Here is a 22,921-nt window from a genome sequence, read left to right as displayed (position 1 = left end):
CTCCTAGACTAAAGAAATGAAACAGAAAGTAGTCATTTTCCTTAATGATCGGTATCATTCCCCCATCACTGAGGAGGTGTTTTGGGCACAGAGAGGATAGGTCAGGTCCTCTAGGTCATTCAGCTAATACGCGTTTCAGTCCCACAGAAAGAAATTCTCACCATGTCCAAAGTAACTCATTCCCCCCAATTGCTCCCTCCCCCCATCTGCACCTCCTCTACTGTTGCCTAAGTCAGTGAAAGGCAGCCTTGTCCCCAGCTGCTTAGGCTAGAGATCCTGAAAGCCATCCTTGATCACTGCCTCTGTCTCACCAGCTGCTCAATCACGGAGCCCCTCCTTTCCGCCTCCTAGGTCTTCCTATGGAAGATCTTGACACTTCTCTCTGTCACAACAGTGAATGCCCTGGTCCAGCTGACCCTCCTCTCCCTCCTAGGGGAGCACCAGCAATCCGGGTCCTTTGTCGCCCATTCTCTAGCCCACAGCGTGAGGAACGTTTCTTAAGTCCCAACCTGGGGAGGCCACCCCTGCTCAAAACTCGGTGGGGGCTGCCTGCTGCTCTTAGGAAGACTTGCAGCCTCCCAGACTGGGCACAGCAAGCCTTGCCTGTCCCCAAAGGCCTGATCTTCACCAGACTCCCTCCTTCTGCTCCAACTCCTACCTGATACTCCCGCCACCCAGAATCTCTGTGCTCATCATGTGGCCGGGGTGTTCACACTCGCCCTCCCTCCCCCAGCCACCCCACGCCCAGCTGCAGATTTCACAACCTCGCACGTGGTCTTCCCTCCATCTGGCATGCCCCTCCTCCCTCCTCATCTGCGTGGTTCCTTCTTGGGTTCCACTGTCCGGTTAGGTAGAGAATTTCCGTTTTACCTGGGGAGGCCGTGGAGGAAAAGCCACAGTTAACAGATTTATACTTTTACCGAGTGGAACGTGATGGAGATTTCATTATTCATTTCCCAGACGGACACTCGTTTTACTCCGGTTCACAATGAGCTGGTTTGAAATGCAATCTGATGGCCGAGTGTTTCTGGGAAAGGCTTCCTTGCTAAGAACAGGCAGATACAGACAGCAAAGCTCTCCCCTCATTTTAGATGGGCCCACCGTTGCATTTGAATATGGAGTTTGGAACTGGGCTGCAGTTTTCAAAAAAAAAACTGCATAAAGGGATCCAGGGAGACCACCTGCTTCACAGTGAGGAGGGAATCAGCCCAAAGCTGGGGAAAAGTCTGTAACTTTATGGTGTCTGTGACTCTGTAAATGGAACAGGCCTTCAACTGCCCTACCCATGGGACTGTCATTATTCTCCACTATAGTTGATAGCCTGAGTATTCTGTTAGGACAATATATTAAATGCTTGTCCCTTTGCAAGGGTTTTTTGTTTTTCTGTTTTTGGACAGGGAGAGGTAATTAGGTTTATTTATTTTTAGAGGAGGCACTGGGGATTGAACTCAGGACCTCGTGCAACGCTAAGCACATGCTCTTACCATTTGAGCTGTACCCTCCTCCCCCGCAAGGGGTCTGATGTCCTGGTCCCTGTGGTCATCAAAGAGACAAGGCTCAGCTGCCTCTTCAGTATGGGGGACCCTCTAAGGGAATGGGACAGTGCCTTCGGGCTACTCCTTAGATGTCCCCGCCAGGGGCCGTCAACCCCTGGAGGAAACAGCCCGCTCCTATCAGATCCGGTGGAGAGAGTGCACCCACAGCTGGCTGTACCCGCTACAGACTCAACAGTGATGATTCACTTCGTTCACTACGACTCCTCTGAGCAGAGCACATCCAAGTATGAAATGAAGTCTGTGCCTTTGGGCTGTAAAGACAACAAAAAGGATGGGAACGGCACCAGCTCCACCAGCACTACCCCACCGCCTACCCCAGGCAGAGGGCGGAGTAGACTCCCAGGGCCCCTGGCATGCTTCCCTCCCTCCACACTACTATGTCCCTAACACGGGTCACAGGGTCAACGGCTCTGCCTGGAGCCTAGGTATTGAGCTCATGTCAGCTGGGCATATATGGCTTCATTTCCCCAAATCCCAGACAGGTAAGTGTCAGCGCCCAGTTTCTGTGGACAAGGGAAGAAGCTGAAAGAGGTTAGGTCGCTGGTGCAGTAAAGGGTGGATCTGGGAGTCACGCCTCGGTTCTGCCTGACTCCAAAGCCAGGCTTCTTTGCTGTCACAACACACTTGGCTTGTGTTTCAGTTGCCGAGATGCTGATACTGTTCCAGGACGGGAGGGTCATCGCTGTCCCAATACCACATCCACCTGTGAAATGCAGGCACCCAGCAGGGTAAAGCCACCCTGAAAGGTTCTAAGACCATCTGTATCTGCCTTCAGAGGAGCTGCCCTGAAGCCAAAAACCGGAGACCACTGGCAGGAAAGCCTTGCCTCAGAGCCAACAGCCAGGCAGGACTTGAACTTCCCCTGCGGGAGGCACTTTGCCATATGGGATAGGCTTTTGCAATCACCCCCGACCCCTGGGTATGTCGCCCCCAGTCTCGGCCTGTTTCCCAGATATTAGGGGTCCAGAGGCGAGCAGGAGCAGAGGAAGTGCTTTGGGGCGGCAATGAGAACTCTGGACATGACCCAGCTGCCGGGTGGTCTGCAGCCCCACAGACTGGGAACAGAAGTCTGCCTCTACCCGTCTTCGTGTCTGCGTCCTGCAGCTTGTGTGCCTGTAAAATGCGGACAAACGTCCTACCTCAAGAACCTCCCCATCCCTGAGAAGGGTGTCCTGACCAAACCTCCACACTTCCTCCCCCGCGAGTCCCCATCACACTTTGGGAGGAGTCACCTGCGCTCTGCTGTGCTCCTAGGGTCTATGACTTAAATCCTGCCATAGCTCTCCTCACACAGCAGGTGGCGTCCCGCTGCTTGCGGGTTCCAGCCCACATCATCCCTGCATCCCCAGGCTGGCCACAGTACCTGAGTACGTGTAGTGTCCGGGTGGAGCTTAAAACATGTTTCTTCAATGATCTGAGGACCTTGACCCTAGGTATTTGGTCAATAAACGGTTGCTCTTCTTGGAACAGTTATCTCTGTGTTAAAGACGACAGAGGACAGCGGCATAAATAAGACATCTGGGGAGTAAGATTCTCTACCCTCAGAGGGGTGGAGGGCTGCATCTTTCATACCGTCCCTAATTCCGGAAAGTCCTAATAAAAGAGGCGGCAACGTTCATCACACACACGTGGGTCACTCCGTTGCCCCATCAGCCGCAGTTCTGGCCTCACAGTGCACCTTGGGCCCAGACACCTGGAGCACCAGTCAGTACACCGAACATTTACCAAGTACCAAGTGGCCGGAGTCCAATCGATGGACTGTTGAATGAACTCAGCCTGCTACTGAGGTGTGTGATGCTGTGCCCAGGGCACAGGTGTCCATGGAGACGGGGCCGTGAATGCACGTAGGGAGGGCATGTGGCGTCCAGGTGAGGCCGTCAGCCTCACTCGTAGCTGCCCCTCTGCTGCCCTCCGAGCTCCTCGCTTACCCTGCCTCAACGCCGCCTGCTCTTCCCCGTGTCCCTCCTCTGCCTCCCTCCGCAGCCTGGCACAGGCCTGTCCTTCAGCATCTGTGACCCCTGGTGGTCCTTTCCGGTCAGCCGACCAAGCAGATGCAGGATCTCATCCCCGCATTCCGTTTGCCTCTCACTCCCTGTCTTCAGCTGCCCGGCCTCCTGGTGGAGTCTGCACTGTCTGGCAGCCTCTGCCTGTGGCACTTTCCCCAACTGTCCCCTCTGTCTGCAACGTCCTGACCTCAGCCGTCTGCTTTGCTCACTCCTTTCCCCTTCACGTCTTTGTCAAAATGTCACCTCCTCCATGAAGCCTACCCTGGTGGCTCTGGTCAGCGGTCTAACCTGCAGCTCTCCCGCTAGCTCCTCACATTACCAGGCCCCGTCCCAGGGTTTACATTGTTTTCTGGTCACAGCAGCATCACCTTCTAAGGCACTGTACAACTTCCTCAGTTGTTACGATGAGGGTTTACGCCTGCCGCCTACCCCTTCCCCTTCAGGGACCGTAAAGTCCGGGGCGGGGATTTCTGTTGTTTGGGTCCCACGTGGGGAGCAGTGCTTGGCACGCAGAAAGCCCTCGATGAATATTTGCTGCCTGCAGCAACAGGGGTGCCTCCCCCACTAGGCTGTGAGTCCCGTGCGGGTCGGGTCGTGTCTCCTCTCCCTTGGGACAGGGCCTCACACTGGGCCCGCGTCCATCTCCACCACGCCTCCTGCCCGGCAGCTCCGTGATCTGGGACTCAGGAGTCACCTGGCTTTATTTCAACTTTCAAACACCGAACTTGAAAGGAAGTTAGACATTTTCAACGTTGAGGCTTTACTTTAGACCTGAATTTGATTCTCGACATGCTAATGAAAAATAAATCATTGCTGTTTATGAAACACTTACAAGTTCACAATTTTCGATTAATTTGGGTGTGCTAGTGTGAAAGGCTTCGGTTTCAGCAGCTGCAGTACTTCTTTCTCCTCTTACTTTCACTTGTCAGGCTTTTCTTTATGTTTGCAAAGCAAGGGGAAGTTTTACATCCCTTCCCCCAACATTCAGGTGACTTGCCCCAGGTGTGTTCCATGTCCTCCTGATGGGAGTGGCAGTGGACGAGTCCACAGTCAACTCAACTCAGATCAATCAACCTCTCCCTTTCCTTCTGGGAAACTGTCGCACTGAAACATCAGGAAGAGGTCGCAACACCTCACGTCGGAACTCTGGCAAATGACAGTCTCTCAATCGGCATAAAACACCCCAGGGACTCAGAGGTTTCAACCTCTGGAACATAGAACCAAAGACAGAGCAGACCTCACTCTGGGACCCCAGTCTCCCGCCAGCTCTGCAGCATCATACTCTGAATACAGACTCACAAATACCCCAGGGGCTGCACACACTGAGTCACAAAACCCCAAAGACATCAATGACATGCTAAACTCAGTTACAGACCCACAGAACAGCAGCGAGGGGACCTCACTCCATTGGACACACACCACCAAACAATCCAGTGAACTGAAACTCCTACGGGCTCGATCGATGAGGCCAGAGACACAAAATCAGCTCAGACATGACAGGTCTACATGCATTTTAGCAACTTCATAACCTGCAATGCAGAAACCCAATAGCTCCCAGGCCTCACAGCCTGGACACAGAAGCCACACAATCACAGAGCTCACACCCCCGGGCACAGACACACACAAACAGCTCAGAGCACTGGTGCCGTGGAGGTGGAGAGCTCGCTCACAACGTTACGTGCAGCCAGCATCGAAGAGACCTCAGACTGTGGTACCCCAAATCCCACCAAGCCCAGCGTTCACAGCCTGAGACACCATAAACTCCCAAAGTTCCAGCAGCCTCAATCCCTGGCACACAGACTTACAGCCAGGTCAGAGATGACACACTCAGTAGGCAGAGCCACCAAAGGGTCAGACACCTGCCATCCTGTGTCAAATAAACTTTGTCATCTCACAACTGAGGGTGTGAGATGCCGCCGAGAAGCTCACTTCCTCGCATGCCCATCATTCCAGCTGCAGACCTGAAGCTCTTTAGAGTCCAGCCACCTGCCTAGAGCCGTCACCACACGAATGGCACTGGGTGCCAGCAAAGGGACATTCATTCCCCTGCCCCACTGAGGCAAGTGTGAGTTCGGAAAGCACCTTTGCACGGCTCTGTGGCAGCATCCATCAAAATTTAAACTCCATCCTGCACCCACCCTCAGCTTCATGAAGAGGGACACGTGTCAGTCGTATTCTGCAATGTCCCTCCACATTTAGAATAGTGTGAGGCACACAGTCGGGACTCGAGAGATGTCTGTTTAGCCAAAGGATTTTTTGGACCAGCAGTTCCACTGCTATAGTGTCTTAAAGAAATATTCACACCTGCAGAGAGCTGTGTGTACAGTGACAGCAGCAAATTTCTGGGGGTGGGGGGAGTGCTAAATGTCCAGTAATAGGCACTGACCAGTGGAAGGGTAAGTGAGAGATGATGTGTTCGTATTATACCACGGAGCACCACTAGCTGTGAAAGACAACGAGGGGAACCACTCTGACTGGCCAGAGAAGTTTTTAAATGAGGAGCGAGAAGTACTCCTACTCACCAGCGTCTGGGTGCGTGAGTCTACGTGATGTTTTTCCATGCAGAAAACACAGAATAGAGGGAAACACCTAAACTGACTCCAGTGGTCGCATCTGGTGATCAAACTGATGGAGGCAAGATCTGGAGTGCTTACTGCTCCTTCTGGTGTGGCTGACTCTATTTCCCACAATGGCCCAAAGCATATCCCAAGGTACATCCCTTTCTTTAAAAAAAATTTTTATTCAACTGTCATGCAAGTAGCATACTCACCCTCTGAATGGTTTTTACCATATTGACCATGCTGTGCAACCAACCCCAATACATAATCGCAGAACGTGAGCAGTCTCTCCGCAACGTCCCCTCCCACCGGCCCCTGGCACTCACTAACCTGCTTTCGTCTTTATGGAGATGCCTACTGTGGACATGTCATAAAAACAGAATCTTGCACTAGGCGGCCTTGTGTGTCTGCCTTCTTTCACTTTGCTTCATGTGTTCAAGATTCATCCATGTTGTAGCATGTATCAGTCCTCTGTTCTTTTTGATGGCTGAATAATATTCTATTATACGGATATACCACTGTATTTCAAACTGTATTCATTAGTTGGTTGGCGTTTGGGCTGCTTGCACTCTTTGATTGTTGATTGATGCTGCCAGGAACATCTGTATGCAAAAGTTTTTATGTGAATTTATGTTTTCACACAATTTGGGACATACTTAGGCATAGAATGGCTGAGTCACATGGCAACTCTGTGTGTAACTTTGAGGAACTGTCAACCTGTTTTCCACAGCAGCTGCAACATTCTGCATTTCCACCAGCAGTGTCTAAGAATTAAAAAAATTTTTATGGCACTTCTGGTAATTGAATCCAGAACCTCGTCCATGCTAAGTAAGCATGCACTCTACCACTGAGCTATACACCCTGCCACTGAGGATTTAAACTTTCCCACATCTTCCCAGACACTTGTTACTTACATTCTAAAAATTATATCCTTACTAGCGGGTATCATGTTGTAATTCATTGTTTTCCATCTTGGCTTCCCTATGACTAATATTTTCAAGCATCTTTTCATGTCCTTACTGAACATCTGTGTATGTTTTATAGAAACGTCTATTCAGCTGCTGAGTGCATTGTTAATTGGGTTCTTGGTCTTTTATTATTAGCTTCTAAGAGTCCTTTATACTTTCTGGGTCGTGGTTCCTACCAGAAATATGAATTACGAATATTTTCCCGCATTCTCTGAGTTGTGTTTTCACTTTAGGATGGTACCCTGTAAAGCACATTTCTTGCTGAAGTCTCTTTTACCTAAGTTTTCCTTTATTACCTGTGCTTTTAGTGTCACATCAAAATCCACTGCCTAAACCAAAGTCATAAAGATTGACTCCTATACTCTCTTCCAGGAGCTTTATTGTGTTAGCACTTCCATTTGGATTCTGATCCACTTTGACTAATTGTGTCTGCAGTATGAGGCTGGAAGGCAAATTCAGTCTCTTGCATGTGGATATCCAGTTGTCCTGGTACCATTTGCTAAAAAGACTGTTTTATTTTTTTAAGTTGAGTTATAGTCAGTTTACACTGTTGTGTCAATTTCCAGTATAGACTGCAAGTTTTCAGTTATACATGTACATACATATATTCATTGTCGCATTCTTTTTCGCCATGAGCTACCACAAGATCTTGTATACATTTCCCTGTGCTATACAGTACAGTCTTGTTTATCTATTCTACATGTGCCTGTCAGTATCTACAAATTTCAAACTCCCAGTCTATCCCTTCCCACGCCACTCCGACATGGCAACCACAAGTTTGTATTCTATGTGCATGAGTCTGTTTCTGGTTTGTATTTATGTTCTTTTTTTTTTTTTTTTTTTAAGATTCCAGATATGAGCGATCTCATATGGTATTTTTCTTTCTCTTTCTGGCTTACTAAAGACTGTTCTTTCCCATTCAGTTCTTTTGGCACTGTTGTCAAAAAGTCACTCATCACAGATACATGGATTGAGTCCTTGACTCTCGATTCTATTCCACTGATCTACATGTCTACCTTCACGCCAGTACCACACTGTCTTGTTAAGCAGAGCTTTGCTATACGTTTTGAGATTGGACTGTATGAGTCCTGCAACTTTGGTTTTCATTTGTAAGATTGTTTAAGCTATTCTGGGTCCCTGGAATTTCTATATGAACTTCAGGATCAGCCTCTCAACGTCTAAAAAAAGGCAGGTAGAATATTAATAGGGATTGTGCTGAATGTCTGGATCAGTTTGGGGAACACTGCCATCTTAACAGTTCATGAACACAGAATGTCTTCTCATTTACTTCTGCTTTAATTTCTACTAACTGTGTTTTGTAATTTTCAGTGTACAACTCCTACACCTCTTTGGTTCAATTAACTCCTAAGTATATGTTCTTTCGATCATATTACAACTGGAATTGTTTTCTTCATCACTGATTTGGAGTGTTCACTGCTAGCGTACAGAAATACAACGCAGTTTCGTCTATTAATGGTGGTGACGATTTCACAGGTGTATACATATTCCCAAACTCATGGAGAAGTACCTATGCAATATGTACGGCTTTTTACGTGTCAAGCATACCACAAGTAAGTGGTTTAAAGGAACAGAAATGAAAGCAAAATAAAGGCATTCCCAGAAAAACAAAAAGTGAGGAATTATGTTCCTAGCAGAACTGGCTCACAAGGAGAACTCAAGAAGTTCCTCAGGCTGCAGTAAGTGACTCCAGATGTTAATTCGCATCCCCATGAAAAACCAAAGAGCACAGGTGAAGGTAATTATACAAGTGCAAATGACTTTATGAATACACATTTTTACTCTTTTCGTCCCGTATGTAAAAAGCAGTTGTACATCACCAATTGTCAGGGAAATGCAAATCAAAACTACAGTGAGATACTACCTCACACCAGTCAGAATGGCCATTATTAAAATGTCCACAAGTGATAAATGCTGGAGAGGCTGTGGAGAAAAGGGAACCCTCCTACACTGTTGGTGGGAATGCAGTCTGGTGCAGCCATTGTGGAAAACAGTGTGGAGATTTCCTTTAAAAACTAAAATTAGACTTACCGCATGATCCAGCAATCCCACTCCTGGGCATATATCCAGAAGAAAACATAATTTGAAAAGACACATGCATCCTGATATTCACAGCACCACGATTTACAATAGCCAAGACATGGAAATAACCTAAAACTCCATGGACAGATGACTGGATAAAGAAGTTGTGGTGTATTTATACAATGGAATACTACTCAGCCATGAAAAAGAATAAAATAATGCCATTTGCAGCAACATGGATGGACCTGGAGAATGTCATACTAAGTGAAGACAGAAAGAGAAATAAGAATACCATGTAATATGGCTTATATGTGGAATCTAAAAAAAAAAAAAAAGGACACAAATGAACTTACCTACAAAACCGAAACAGACTCACAAACATAGAGAACAAACTTATGGTCACCAGAGGGTAAAGGGTGTGGGAAGTGATAAATGGAGAATTTGAAATTTTCACTTGTTGGGGAGTGATGGCAGTGTTCGCTATCTTGGCTGTGATGGTGGGTTCTTTGGTTTATACATCTATCAAACTTCATCACATTGTATATCTGAAGTATGTGTACTTTACTCTACAGGAACCATACCACAAGAACGGCGTTAAAAAGTGAAATAAAAAGTAAATAATAAAATAAGGAAAATAAAAAGCACTTGTATAAAACAACATCATATAATTGACTGTTGTCACAATACCATATATAATGTAATATATTTGCCAATAACGGCACAGAGGCGGTGGTTGGGAGCAAAACTGTATGAGGTAAGGAAACAAATCTGGATGGTGACTCAAATCCACAAGAACAAATGAAAAGAAGCTGAAATAGTGACAAAGAAGGTTAATATAACAGAAGTTAGAAATATACTTGATATTCTGTCTTATACCAGCTTTCTAAAGATGTAACATTCGGTATAATGTAATAATGATAAGAATATTAATGGGATGTACCCGTTATAGATGTACTATATGTAACAATACGAGGAAAAGAGGGAAATGGGAAGAGACCAACATAGGAGTAATGTTTCTCTATCTCATTAGAATTCGTATACATCTGAAGCTGACTGTGATCAATTAAAATGCTTATGGTAGCCCTGGAACAGCTAAGGCAATAACCTAAAAAACAGTGAAAAAATCAGTAAAGAAGTTAAAATGCTACATTAGAAACTATCCATCTAATGCAAAAGAAAGCAGTAAATGAACCAGAGAACAAAAACACACGAGACACACGGGGAAAAATGTGTAACAGCAGGCTTCAGCCTGCATCAACATGAAACGTGAACAGATAAAAGAACCCAATCACAAGGCAGACGTTGACATCCTGGATGAAAGAAAAAAAAAAAGATCCAACTGTCTGTTGTCTCCAGAGGACACAGTTTAGATTCAAAGATACGTAAATTTACCATACAACCTAGGAATTCTATTCCTAGACAATTCTACCCAAGAGGGATGAAAGCAAGTCAAAATACCCATACTCAAACACTCCGCACTTTTATTCATATGAAGCAAACCTAGACACAACCCAAATACTCAACAACTGGTAAATGGATGAAACAAAAACAGGGACACCCACACACAGCAATACTACACGGTAATAAAAAAGGAAGTACTGATGCATGCAGCAGCATGGATGCATGCCGAGCATGCCAAGCCAGAACAGCCGGTTTAGAAGCCTACCGCATTATATGACTTCACGTGAATGGAATTCTAGAAAAGACAGAACTTCAGGCACAGAAATCTATCAGTGGTTTCCAGGCTATGGGAGTGGAGGAAGGAGTCTGATGGCACATGGCACAAGGGAATATTTTTCTGTATTTTTATTGTGGAGGTGGTTACACAACTGTATATGCTTGTCAAAACTCTACAAACTGTGTCCTTTAAAAGGTTCACTTTTATTGTATGAAATTTTATCTCAATACCTCTGACTTTTTTTTAAAAAGGAAAAGGAACTTTTAGGTAAAATATTTAAATATTGGTTACCGTATCCACCTACACCGTGATTTCATAAATACATCTTATTTCGGAATTCTTTACAGACTGGGCCGTCTGCTAGTATTCCCCATGTCAATGGACAACTCCATCGTACTCCTATGAGTAAACACAGAAACTTAGTCATAACCATTTTTGCAACTCCCTCTCCTTCACCTCAAGTCCAAATCCTTGCTGAGTTCTGCCCATTTTACTTCCCAAATACTTGATGTTTCCACTTTTTCCTGTGCCCACCCCATCAGCTCTAGTCCAAAGCCTCCCTCCTTCTGACTGTGAAACCTCCCTTCTAAGTCGCCTCTCACATCCGCTCAGTGTGTCGGTCTCTGTCGCCCTCTCCCCTCCCTCTCTTCCTGTTGCAGAGCTGTCCCTGACTTTACATAAAGACTACACTCCTACACAAGGACGCCGAGGCGTGGTCTAGCCCCTGCCCACCTCTTTAGCCATATGGAAAGCAGAGCTTCCTCTTGTCTCTCTTATTGGGCTTCTTTCACACCCTCCAATTTTCCAAACTTCACTTAGACTGTCCCCTCTTCCTGAAGCCTCTTGATTAGTTAACTCCTGGGCATCATTCACATTTCAACACAAGTCATGTCTCTTCAGGGAAGACTTCCCTAAAGATCTGGCTAAGGGCATTTCCTCCGAAGCCCTGGGGTGTGCCTGTCTGCTCTCACCAATCACAGCAGCAGTTTTCACGTTTATTTGCGTGATTGTTAGATTCACTATTGTCTCATGATTTCACATAAACTCCATGAAGGCACTGATGTGTCTTTTTCTTTTTTTTGTATCCCCCAGACACCCAGCATAGTGCCCTGACCACAGCTGGAGCTTGGTGAACCATTAAATAAACAGATCATATTCATTACACACACACACACACACACACACACACACACCCGCTACCACCAGGCACATCCAGATCAGTATGTAGTGTCTGGGCAGCCTCCCTGAGCTGGTTCAGGAGGCTGAGGAAGCACTGGTGGTTTTGCTACAGGGCACCTTTGAGCTTCCCTGAGGTGCCACAGCAGTACCTTCAGCAGGCCTAAGAAGCTCTCTGTGTCTGTCGGTGGTAAAGGCTGACTCCTTCCTGGCTTCACATGCTCAGCACCCCCTAGTTAGGGCTGATGGCGGGTCCTCAGAATGCTCATCACCAAGTGCAGTGAGGCCCTGCCAGCGCTCAGAGCAGGGAGCCCTCTCCCAACAATAATGGAGCACCCTATCCTCGTACTAGAAATGGGAACTGTAGCTGTTCACCCCTCTTAATGTGTTTTCCCCCCTTTGCATTCACTTCCACGTTTCCTCCTTGAGTCACCCAATCCAGCTCTGCTCCTTCCCAACTGATGACTGCACCTGCATCTCACTCTCTGCGTATGGATTTACTGGGGGAGGGCTGGACCTACCTACCGCACTATGAATCTTCTTCCTCTCTTCCCTTCTGAATCTGCAGGCTCCCAGACATCAAGAAAAGTGCTCCGGATGGCCCACAAATGGGGCGGTGCTGCAGGGGAGGGTGCGACCCTCACCCACAGCCTGGCTCAAAGCAGGACTTCCTTGTAAGTATTGCGTGTTGCCCCACCGAGCCACGGGAGCCAAAAAAGAGCGAAGGCCTAAGAAGTCCTAATACGGATACTTATGCGGATAGAACACCACTCTCTCTGTAGGGAAGTGCCAGGTGTGATTTGGGTTTGGCCTCTATCCTGTGTGGCCTCGTTTACACTTGCAGACTTACCTAACCTTCTATCAGGACCTCTCTGCTCCCCTCCCCGCCGCTCCCCACCTACTGTACAAAAGATCATTCTCCCGCTTTCAATGCGCTGTCTGGTTTTTCACCTGGCAAAGATATAAAAACATTTTTTTTTAATTAAATCCTGAAACGTCAAGATACCTAAGAGAATGGGTCTTCAGAAGGACTACTTTTAAATTAGAATAGAAAAATTGGCTATGGAATAATGAAGTACAGAAAATAAAAAGTGAATAATAAATGTTATTTGGAAATTTCCTAGAACTTCACATTTAAGAGAAAAACACTTAATATGTGGTCTCTTGTCTTCCAGGTTTCTTTCTATGCATTTTTAAAAACGATGAGGTGGGTGGGGAGGTAATGCCTTCATAATGTTGTATCTACTGCTCCGTTTATCATTATACTATGGATACGCTACTTTCCATAAGGATGAGGATGATGACTGACATCAGCAGGAGCAAAGATAAGGATAGACCTTCACACCTACGGGGAACCGTCCTCTGTGACGTGTGCATATGGAGATGACACCCCAGTCTTTCATGCACTGAACAGACGTCACCTTCAATCCATACAGAGACCCAGCGTGATCTGATTCATGCTGCTGGACACAGTCACCTGCCTTTTGATCCAGGGGACACCGGACGCTGCAGTGTGTTCCAGAGTTTGGTGCCGACACCACGTCTCTGTTTCTCTCTGGCCTGGGTACCAATGTGACTCAGCCCTTGCTGGCTGGGTGACTCTGGGTAAGTTCCTTCACCTGTAAACCTCTACGTGTCTCAGCCTCGTCATCTGTAAAAAGGGACGATAACATGGAAAACGCTTACCTCACAGTGTTGCTGTGGGTAACCGATGACCCTCATATTACACATGTGCATAAAGACATGGCTAAACACAGTCCAGGAGCCCGAGCTTTTCCTCTTGTGTCTCTTCACTTCTGTTTCTGCTTCTACCGTATCCTTCCCCAGCCCCACACTCTCACCTTCCCCACCCCCACTCCACCCTCTCTCCCTTCTGCCCCTTTCCTCAGACTCTCCATCTGAAAACACTATTGGCCATCTCCTCACGATTCGGCTCAGAAAAAATTACTACCGTCAGCCTTTTGTTAGGTCAATCACAGACATTAGCGGTAGAAACACTGAACACAATAAAACTGGCAGTGTGAAAACTACACGAGAAATAAAGTGTTACTAGGAAAGCTGGACTATTAACACTTCTCGCATCTTCATCAGATTCAGATCTTCAGAATTTAATGAAGGAGAATTACTTCACCTGACAAAACTAATAGCAGAAAGAAAAAAAGCCATATGATGAGGTTCTTAGGCATTTAAATTTCACCTGAAATGTTTTTAAACATTTATATACTCATCACCTCACACCAGTCAGAATAGCCATCATACAAAAGTTCACAGATGATAAATGCTGGAGAGGGTGTGGAGAAAAGGGAACCCTCCTACACTGTTGGTGGCAATGCAGTTTGGTGCAGCCATTGTGGAAAACAGTATGGAGATTCCTCAAAAGACTAGGAATAGACTTACCATAGGACCCAGTAATCCTACTCCTGGGCATACATCCAGAGGGAACCCTAATTCAAAAAGACACCTGCACCCCAATGTTCACAGCAGCACTATTTACAACAGACAAGACATGGAAACAGCCTAAATGTCCATCGACAGATGACTGGATAAAGAAGTGGTGGTATATTTATACCGTGGAATACTATTCAGCCATAAAAATGACAACATAATGCCATTTGCAGCAACATGGATGTCCCTGGAGAAGTGAAGTAAGAGAAAGAGAGAGAAAAATACCATATGATATCACTTATAGGCGGAATCTAAAAAAAAGAAAGAGCAATGAACCTAAATATAAAACAGAAACCGACTCACAGACAAAGAATACAAACTTGTGGTTGCCAGCGGGGAGGTGGGTGGGAAGGGACAGACTGGGAGTTTGAGATTGGTAGATACTGACAGGCATATATAGAATAGATAAACAAGTTTAGACTGTATAACACAGGGAAATAGATAGAAGATCTTGCGGTACCTCACGGGGAACAAGAATATGAAAATGAAGACATGTATATTCATGTATGACTGAAAAATAGTGCTGTATGCCAGAAACTGACACAGCCTTGTAAAGCGACTATCACTCAATAAAAAATTATATACTCATGTTCTATAATCATCCAGTGACAACTTAATTTCCCATCATTATACAAATCCTACGAAGAGGTCATTAGAGCTCTAATTTCCCAGAGAAATCTGCACCAAGTCAGACAGAGCTGAAAGAGCTGAAACAAGTCTACAAACAGTAGCTGGACTCTCTCAGTAATATACTGAACATAGCAATATACTGAACATATACTGAAAACAGAAAGCAAATTCGAATGCATAAATGAACTGAATGACCATGAACTAACTGGATGTTCTGACAAGCACAGAACCCTCCACATAACAAGGCAGACTATACTACATTCTTTTCAATGCCATGTGGAAGTTTACCCAAAGTACACTATATCCTGGGTCATAAAACAAATCTTATCAAATGCAAAATAGTTGAAATCATATAAAGAATGTTGTCTGACCAAAAGAGAAAAACTACCAATAAGTAAGAAAAAATTAAGAGGAAAATCTCCAAACACAAGAAAAATTAAACCGTACACTTCTGAATAGTCCATGGACCAAAGGGCAAGTATCAAGGGAAGTTAGAAACGATCTTGAACAAAATGAAAATGAGAAAACAACCTACCAAAATCTGCAGGATGCAGCTGCAGCAGTGCCAGCATTAAATGTACAGCAGCAAATGCTTGTAGTAGAAAGACTACAGAACCCAAATCAGTAATGAAAGCTTCTACTTGAGAAACTAGAAAAAAAAAAACAAAAAACTCAAAATCAATTGAAACCAAGGAGAATAAGAGAAATAGAGGTTGGAACAGAAATGAGAAAAAGAATAGAGATAATGAAACCCAAAGCTGATTGTTTGAAAAGGTCGATAACATTACATCAACTTCTACACAGACAGACCAAAAAAAAAAAAAAAAAAAAAAAGACAAGTAAAGACACAGCTTACCAACATCAGGCATGAAACAGGCTACATACAGACCCCACAGAAATGACAAGAATCCTATGAATGACTCTATATACCTACATTTGGCAATTTAGGTGAAATGGAACAAATTATCAAAGCTCATTCAAAACTAAACAGATCATTTGAATAGACGTGAATCTATCTAAAAATCAAATTTGTAGTTGAAAAACTTACAGGAAAGAAATCTCCAGGCCCAGATGGTATCCCTGGAAAATCCTACCAAACGTGTAAGAAGAAACACCAGCAACCCTACACGGTCTCTTCAAGGAAGTAGAAGAGAAGGAACACTTGTTGAATCAGTTTATCAGATTAGCATTACCTTGATACCAGAATCAAACAGAGACAGTAATAGCAAATCAAATTCAATATATTAAAAGAATAATACATCATGATCTACTGGGGTTTATCCCAGAAATGCAAAGCTGGTGCAGCATTCAAAAATCCATCAATCAATCCACCATATCAGCATACCAAAGAAAAAGAACTCCATGATCATATCAACTGATGCAGAGAAAGCATCCGACAAAATTCAACAGCCATTCATGAAGAAAACACTCAGCCAACCAGGAGTAGAAGGGAGCTTTTAAAACCTGATATAGAGCACCTACAACAATACCTGCACCTTCCGTCCTACTTCATGGAGAAAGACTAAATGTTTTCTCCCTAAGATCAGGAACAAGGCCAGGAGGATAGCCACTCTTACCTCGGCTAGAATTCAACATTGTACTAGAAGTCTTAGCCACTCTAGTAAGGAAAGAAAGGAAAGGAAGTGGTTTAGACTGGGAAGGAGGACATCAAACTGCTGCAATTCACAGATGACAAGATTCCCTACATAGAAAATCCCATGAAATCTATTAACAAAAACTCCTGTAACTAATAAGCAACTTTAACAATGTTGCAGGATACAAGCTCAACACACACACACAAAAAATCAGGTGTATTTCTCTGTACCAGCAATAAACAATTACAAAACAAAACTTCTTAAAAAGACTCACACGTACCATTTATAATAGCTTCTTCCCCCCTCCCGAAACCTAGAGAAACAGAAGCAAGACCTCCATGTTCAAAATTACAAAATGCTGAAGAAATATAAGACTTATCAAAATGGAGACACATACTGTGTTCATGGGTTGATAAATTCAATATAATTAGGATGTCACTACACCCCAAATAGATCCATCAATTTCATACAATTCCAATAAAAATCCCAGCAGGATTTTTTGGTACATACAGACTAACTTATTATAAAATTGCTGTGGAAAGGCAAAGGAACTACAATAGCCAAGTAATTCTGAAAAACAAAACTGGAGGAGTAACAGCAACTTTTAAGATTTACTATGCAGCTTCAACCAACATATATAAACAATCTAAGTGTCCCCAGAGGGATGAATGGATAAAGAAAATGTGGTGACATATACAATGGAATATTATTCAGCCATAAGACAGAAATTCTGCCTTTTGCAACAACATGAATGGACCTTGAGGGCTTTATGCTAAGTGAAATAAGCCAGAGAGAGAAAGACAAATATTCTATGTTCTCCCCTATAAGTGAAATCTAAAAAAGTCAAACTCACAGGAATAGTTTAGAAGGGTGGTTGCCAGGGGCTGGGGGAAATGCTGGTCAAAGGGTACAAACTTCCAGCTACAAGATGCATAAGATATGAGGATCCAGTGTACAGCATGGTGACTGTAATTACTAATACTGTGTTACCTATTGAGAGGTAAGAGGGTAGATCTGAAATGCTATCAAAATAAAAAAATTTTTTTCAGGTAATGATGTGAGGGGATAATGTTAACAAACCTTAATCTGGTAATCATTTTGCAACATATACGTGTATCAAATCATCACAGTTGTATACCTTAAACTTACATGTAACATGTCAATAATAGCTCAATAAAGCTAGAGATATAAAAGAGTCCCCAGTTTTTCCACTGGGAGTGCCTTCAAGCTGGATCTGTGTCCCTCTGACACCTTCCCATCATTCCTTGAACTTTCCCTTATTACTACATGACAAGTTGAGGCAGGCTCATCTATCCTTACCCTCCTCCAGCTTGGGAACCCATCATTTTGTGGAGAATGGTATTTAGAAGCTAGGGGGAGGTATACTTATTGCCACTGGGATGTTGCTGTTTCCAGAAATTTAGGGATATATGTGTGTACACATACACGCATACATCTGTATCTACCAATCGACCCACATATGCACACATCTTGATTGAAACCCAAGAATTCTCATGGAGAACTTTAATTTCAGTACCGTAACAGCTCGGGATTTGTTCTTGTTTACTTCCTTTCCGTATTTGAAATTCCCTTTTCCAAAAGTGACAGGCGTGGCCCCCACCATCCTTATACATTTACCGAGTTGATGAATCCCGATGCATACAAGCCATCCCTCCTCCACATAGAGGCCCTCCTCACACGCTGGGCTGAACCATCCCCCGCCCTTGACTTCCACACTCCGCTCCAGCTTGAGTCCCTGGGCCAGTCAGCCCTTTCCCCACCCAACCTCCAGGGATATCCTCCTTCCGCTCTGACTCCCCAAGCTGGGAGGCCTCCACATGCATACACTTGCCTTGCCTTGCCTTGCAGCACCTAGTCGCTTTAGGACTGAACTGCTCAAGCAGAAACCAAAAGGGAAAAGGTGAATATATCTTAATATAATCAGTTTATGAAGGTGAAGTGGGCCAAATCCAAGCAATATGATGAAGCCAGAGTGTTTTTGCTCACAGTCCTACAGATCCGCAAACAGCTCAGATACTTTACACCTTAACACAAACATCCCCCTGCACCCCGCCCAAAAGAAGCTGAGAGACATCACAACTTGGGATCCAGAATCACAAACAGCTCAGAGACCTCATACTCTGGACTGCAGATACCTAGAGATCTCACAACCAGGGACTCAAATTTCCAAAAGCTCAGAAGATGCACACCCAGGCATACAGGCACACAATGCCTAAGAGGCTTTCTACCGTGGCTCACAAAATCCACACAGATAAAATATCCCATTCACCCACAATCTCTGCAAAGGCTGAGAGATCAGAGAGCTGAAAGGCACCCAAACAGCATCTGTGATGTCATACCTAGCGGTACACACCCCCAAATGGCATGACATACTTTACTTCCCCGGGAGAGACACTAAGAAAGCTCAGAGACCTCGACCCCGACATTAACCGCACGCATCTGTCCGACTGACAGTGCGCTGCCACACGCGCCCAGGGAGACTCGTGACTGAGCCAGGGCTCAACAAGGCTGAGAGAGCTCACAGGAAGACAGCGCCGTCACCCTGCACGGCAGCCACTGCGCCCAGCCTCGCCACTGACCCGGACAGCCATTCAGCCCCCACGGAAGGGTTAGCTGTGGAGTCGTCGAACTCCGAATAATCTACACTCCCAAAAGGCCCGCGCGCGGTCGCACGCACGCACACGCACACGCACACGCACGCGACCTCTCACCCTAAGCTCCCGCTTGACGACCACAGCGTCCATCCCAGAGGCGGCCAATGGGAACTGGGCAAGCGAGGAGAGAGGGCGGGAGTAGCGGGACTTCCGGCGCCGCTAGAACGTCCGAAAGAGCTTATTCCGGCAATCTCGCCGTGACCAATCACCGCCCTGAACAGTCCTTGACTGCGTCCCCCGCACCCGGCAGCCAATCTCTCGCCTCGTTTCCACCCCGAGCTGGATGTGACCATGTGAAAACGTAGGGATGGAGTTGGAGAAGTAACAAAGAAGGCTGCCACCTCAGACCCGGGATCCGCCCGGGCTCGAATGCGCCGGGAAGATGGAGTGGTGCCAATGGAGATGGACCCGGCGGTGCCATGAGTGCCTCCTCTGGGAAATGTGGTTGATGCGTGACGCGGTGAACGGGGACCCTCAATGTTGTCACACACGCGATGGATTATTCCAGTACCGATGCCCCCTTCCCAGTGGTACCTTCCCGAGTGGACGGTGCTCCCTCTGCGCCCCGCAGTGGTACGTCCCAGAACAGAACTATGCCATCTCGTGCGCCCCTTGGTGGTAGGCTTGGGGAACGGCAGATGGAGATGCCAGGGTTGTTCCCCAAAGGGAGGGGAGGGCAAAGGCAGGATGAAAACCCCACAGATCGCTGCAGTCTTGGATTCGGGAAAAAGTCTTCGTATACTGAAGACTACTTCCCTGTCGTGGCCACCACTATAACAAGGAGCATTACAAAGCGTTGTCTCTGTGCTGGGCATTGTGCTTGCTCGTGCCTCCTTGCGTAATACAGAAGAGGTCTAGTGGGAGAAGGGAGCCAAAGTCCCCCAGGAGGCCAGGAGGGTTAAAACTCCCAACTGGGGCCAGAAAGCCTAATGTGGGGCAGGTCTCTGTCACTGACTGTGAGTAATAGGTGGAAAGGACAGCAGGGCCTTCGGTTGTTTTAGGAAAGGGGCCATCTCCCAGGAGCCCCAAGGACACTGAGTCGGTGAGATAGAGACCACGGGCTTCATCACTATCCTGTCATCTCTGTACATGTTCCCTAGCAGAATCCTCGGCCTGTCTGGCTATGCCTCTCTCCACAACTTTGCACTTGCTTATTCATTCTGTCATTCACTCATTCATTCATTCATTCTCTCCAAAGCATGTGTCAGGCACAATTATGGGTGTTAGGAAAGAGAAAAAAAAAAAAAAACCCTTACCCTGATGGAGCTTACCTTCTGTTGGGATCATACAGCCTCCAAAATGTAAGTAATTTGTCACGTGTTGGTAACTTCTATGATTAAAATAAAATTGCAATAAAGAAATAGAGGGGGAGCATATCCACAAAGAGTGGTCAGGGAAGGCCTTTCTAAGATTGTGACATGTGAGCAGAAACGAGAGGAGAAGAATATCTGCGAGAAAAGCATCCCAGAGAGAGTTAAGGGCCAGTGCAAAAGTGCAGGAATGGAACTCAGTCCGGCGTGCATGGGCACAGTGTGGAGGCCAATGTGTGGCTGGCACAGCAGATGACAGGAGAGGTAGGGGATCCCCTGAGAGAGGTAATGAGGACCAGGTCATGCAGGGCCTTCTGGGCCATGGTGAGGACTTCAACTTGAACTATGGGAGGGTTTTTGGCAGGAAGCCCCCATGCCTCTTTCAGAGGCCATAAGCCCAGGTCACCCAGTATATGCGGAGGAGCTCCCAGTTTGCTCCCAGGGAGTACCCCTCCCCCACCCCTCTGCAGCTAATTTACCTTTCCTGAACAATCTCTTAGATCACGGGGAGTCCCCCCAGCTGCTCCCCATGAACGTCATGTCCCCGTGTCAAAGGATGATACCTTCAGAAGAGGCTGAGCAAGGGCCCTCATGGTGTGAGTGAGGTCACACCCAGTCCCGTACAGGGCACATGAGGGACAGTGTCAGAGGCACAGAGAAGACAGAGAGAAAGAGCATTAGAGAGACAGGGGCAGAGAGACCATTTCTGGCAACACAGTGTCCCCACTTGATTAGCACCCACCTATGGGCCCCGATTTCTGCTGTGCACGACGTGCCTGTCTCTGCAGGGGCCAAGAAGCCCTCCCCAGGGACGGTCTCTAGGTAATGACTCAGCTGCCCGAGGCCTGGGCCGCAGTCACACTGCCTTGACACCCATCGGGGCCCTCTGCCCATCAGGACGAGGGCACATTCCCGTTATGGGGAGGCTCCTGCTGTACAGTGTCCCCCACAGCCCCTCCAGCCCTTGTCAGCCCTCCTGCTGACCTCAGTGCCAAAAAAAATGCTTTAGGCAGGGGAGGGGAAGCCGGTATCTCTATATTTGTGGTGGGGGTTTGTGCAAATTGATCAACTGAGGCATTTCCTCTGCCGCTTGGAGGCTCACCTCTGTACCTGCCACCAGCACCTGCAGAGGGAATGTGGGCATTACATCCCGTACATCGAGTACCAAGCAGGTGTGTGATGGAGGGACACGGAGACAAATCCTGACGATGAGTCAGTCACAGGGTCCTTATGGCCCTGGGCAAAACGTGCCCTCCCCGCAACCTGGCCTGAATGGTGCTTGAGGAGGCTTCCTTGCCTCCCCCAAGGAGCCCAAATTTACATCTACTTCCTCCCCTCCTCCTGAGCCTAGAAGTCCCATCCACACTGCATCTCAGCCGCCCCCCCCCCCATCTGCAAAAGGTGCCCTTCTCGTTGGGAGTTGGTCAGATAGCTGAGTGAATATGTATACGTGGGTTTTATCACAGGACACCTAGCAAGGTTAGTGGTGATGTCAGGAAACATTGTTCGTGTCCATATTATTGCCATGGGCTTCCATAACCTGTACACGACACAGGACTTATCCTCCCTGAGAATGGGGACCCTAAGCTTTCATCTCCATGGTACCAGGGCAGGCATGGGAGAAATCACAGCAAAAGTGAAATCACACGCCTACTTCTAAGGCCTGTGAGAGTAAGGTCCAGCCTGCCTTCCTGTCAGGAACATTCTCACATGCAGATACGTGAACAGCTCAGAGACCCAACCCTCTGGACAAACACCATCCCCCAAATACTTTGGAGACCTCGTGCCCTGGGGCAGAGACCTACAAACAGTTCAGAGACCTCTCATCCTAAACATTAACCACAAACAGCTCAAACATGTCACACCTGAGACACAGACCCCAGCCAGCTCAGATAATTCCTACTGGAGATGCAGAAAATTTCGGATCATTATTGCTGGCCACCCAGTTCTACAAAAGTTGAGTGGTTACCACCGAGGTTGCTGACCGCCAGTGCACTCTGAAGGAATTCAGGGTGAAAAACACGATGAGACCTTCTGTGCTTTGGACAAACAGGCCCTTATTTAGTTAGATGCATACCTCATGAAGAAGTTCAATGACCCGAGCTCCTTGCATCTTTCCGTACACAGAAAAGCATGGAAATCATTAACTTGAGCTATCTGATCTTTGTGGTTAACACTAATCTTGTACCAATATGTATGCTTGACCGCATGGATGTCCTAGGCAAAAATCTCTAAGCTGGCTTCTCCCCTGCCTCTTCAGGGCCGTTTCCTCAGAGCTGAGTGG

General features: G+C 46.4%; 1 long non-coding RNA gene across 10 annotated transcripts in view; it reads right to left on the bottom strand.

Moving 5' to 3' along the window:
- The window catches only part of LOC105100455 (uncharacterized), a 31,072-nt gene extending 11,732 nt beyond the window's left edge, over window positions 1–19,340 (bottom strand). For 4 of the 10 annotated variants that reach the window (XR_010379492.1, XR_010379496.1, XR_010379495.1 and 1 more), the window contains exons 1-2: window positions 4,395–11,087; window positions 659–3,032 (exon numbers count right to left, since the gene is read on the bottom strand). This is a non-coding gene — a long non-coding RNA (uncharacterized LOC105100455). The other 6 variants (XR_010379498.1, XR_010379499.1, XR_010379497.1 and 3 more) reach the window with 6 other exon arrangements.
- Between the last annotated feature and the right edge of the window lie 3,581 nt (window positions 19,341–22,921).

Source organism: Camelus dromedarius, chromosome X (genome assembly GCF_036321535.1).
Source record: "Camelus dromedarius isolate mCamDro1 chromosome X, mCamDro1.pat, whole genome shotgun sequence".
NCBI classification, from domain to species: domain Eukaryota; kingdom Metazoa; phylum Chordata; class Mammalia; order Artiodactyla; family Camelidae; genus Camelus; species Camelus dromedarius.
Note: the sequence above shows the minus strand (reverse complement) of the source record. Positions and strands in the feature narration are given on the sequence as shown.